Source organism: Petromyzon marinus, unplaced genomic scaffold, assembly GCF_048934315.1.
Source record: "Petromyzon marinus isolate PM22_M1 ecotype Great Lakes invasive population unplaced genomic scaffold, UKy_Petmar_22M1.pri1.0 PM_G_Scaffold_38, whole genome shotgun sequence".
NCBI classification, from domain to species: Eukaryota; Metazoa; Chordata; class Hyperoartia; order Petromyzontiformes; family Petromyzontidae; genus Petromyzon; species Petromyzon marinus.
The window spans coordinates 225,001-227,500 of record NW_027422961.1 but is presented as its reverse complement, the minus strand read 5'-3'; positions in this window follow the sequence as shown (position 1 = coordinate 227,500).

Here is a 2,500-nt window from a genome sequence, read left to right as displayed (position 1 = left end):
TCTAAGTTGTTCTGGCTACACCAGGTCACCAGGTTGTCAGCTTCCCACCTATAGTCAGACTCATCCCCACCAGAGATCAGCCCAATGAGGGTGGTGTCGTCCGACAAACTTCAAGAGTTTGACGGACAGATGATTGGAGGCGCAGCTGTTGGTATACAGGGAGAAGAGCAGTGGGCAAAGGACGCAGCCCTGAGGAGTTCCCGTGCTGATGGACCTGGAGTCAGAGACTTCTGTTCCCGGCTTAACGCACTGCTTCCTGTCAGAGAGGAAGTCTGTGATCCACCTGCAGGTGGAGTAGGGCACGTTCAGCTGGAAGAGCTTGTCCTGAAGCAGGGCAGGGATGATGGTGTTGAAGGCAGAGCTGAAGTCCACAAACAGGATCCTGGCGTAGGATGCTGGGGCGTCCACATGCTGTAGGGTGAAGTGGAGGGCCATGTTAACTGCGTCGTCCACAGACCTGTTGGCTCTGTAGGCAAACTGAAGGGGGTCCAGGAGAGGGTCTGTGATGGCTTTGAGGTGTGCCAGGAGCAGGCGCTCAAAAGACTTCATTACCACAGATGTAAGGGCGACCGGTCTGTAATCATTTAGTCCTGTTGGCCTTAGCTTTTTGGGCACAGCGATGATGGTGGAGGACTTGAGACAGGCTGGTACATGGCATGTCTCCAGGGAGGTGTTAAAGATGTTGGTGAACACCGGAGACAGCTGGTCAGCGCAGTGCCTGAGGGTGGCTGGAGAGACAGAGTCCGGCCCGGCTGCTTTGCGTGGATTCTGCCTCTTGAAAAGCCCATTAACTTCTCCCTCCTGAAAGGAGAGAGTCGTTTCTGTAGTATGGGTGGGGGATGGGGCCTCTTGGGTGGGAAGGGGTGGTTCAGGACAGTCCAATTGTCTTTCAAATCTACGGTACAACTCGTTCAGGTCGTTGGCTAGGCGGGAGTCGTTAGTGGTGTGGGGCGCTCTGGGTTTGTAGTTGGTGATGTGCCTGAGCCCTTTGGCAGACAGAAGCAGCGTCGTTAGTAGAGAACTGGTGTTTTAGTGTCTCTGAGTACAGTCGTTTAGCCTCTCTCACCGCTTTGCTAAACCTGTTCTTCGACTCCTTGAATGTGTCTCTATCCCCACTCCTAAACGCTTCCTCCTTCTCCAACCTCAACCTTTTGAGCTTTGCTGAGAACCAGGGCTTGTTGTTGTTAAAGTTCACCCTGGTACGTGTTGGGATACAGCAGTCCTCACAGAAGCTGATGTACACAGCCTCTGTGAGTTCATCCAGACTATTGGTAGCAGTCGTGAACATATCCCAGTCAGTACAGTCTAAGCACGCCCGCAAATCTTCCACAGCCTCACTGGTCCACTGTTTAGATGTCCTCACAGCAGGTTTACAGAGTTTTAGTTGCTGCCTGTATGCACGAATCAGGTGGACCAAGGGAGTTCTGTGCGAGCCGAACAGCCCCGTGACCCACAAGAGAAACATCCCCGCCAAATTCGAGCGTTTGACGGGGTCTATCCGTGAAAAAATATTCACGTTTTTGAGTGCACATGCATTTCTGCTGCAAATGCCTCTGGAAGTTTCATGCCGTTCGTATGCCAATTGTGGCAACACGAAAATGACCCGTTTTCCCATTCCGAGGGATTTCTGTGCGACCCTAACAGCCCCGTGAGCCACAAGAGACACATCCCCGCCAATTTCTAGCGTTTCACGGGGTCTATCCGTGAAAAATATAGACGTTTTTGAGTGCACATGCATTTCTGCTGCAGATGCCTCTGGAAGTTTCATGCCGTTCGTACGCAATGTGGCAACACGAAAATGACCCCTTTTCCCATTCCGAGGGATTTCTGTGCGACCCTAACTAACAGCGCCCGTGAGCCACAAGAGAGACATCCCCGCCAATTTATAGCGTTTCACGGGGTCTATCCGTGAAAAATATAGACGTTTTTGAGTGCACATGCATTCCTGCTGCAAATGCCTCTGGAAGTTTCATGCCGTTCCTATGCAATGTGGCCACACAAAAATGACCCGTTTTCCCATTCCGAGGCATTTCTGTGCGACCCTAACAGCCCCGTGAGCCACAAGAGAGACATCCCCGCCAACTTCTAGCGTTTGACGGGGTCTATGCGTGAAAAATATTAAAATTTTTGAGTGCACGTGCCTTTCTGCTGCAAATGCCTCTGGAAGTTTCATGGCGTTCCTATGCAATGTGGCAACACGAAAATGACCCCTTTTCCCATTCCGAGGGAGTTCTGTGCCACCCTAACAGCCCCGTGAGCCACAAGAGACACATCCCCGCCAATTTCTAGCGTTTCACGGGGTCTATCCGTGAAACATATAGAAGTTTTTGAGTGCACATGCATTCCTGCTGCAAATGCCTCTGGAAGTTTCATGCGGTTCGTACGCAATGTGGCAACACGAAAATGACCCGTTTTCCCATTCCCAGGGATTTCTGTGCGACCCGAACAGCCCCGTGAGCCACAAGAGACACATCCCCGCCAATTTCTAGCGTTTCACGGG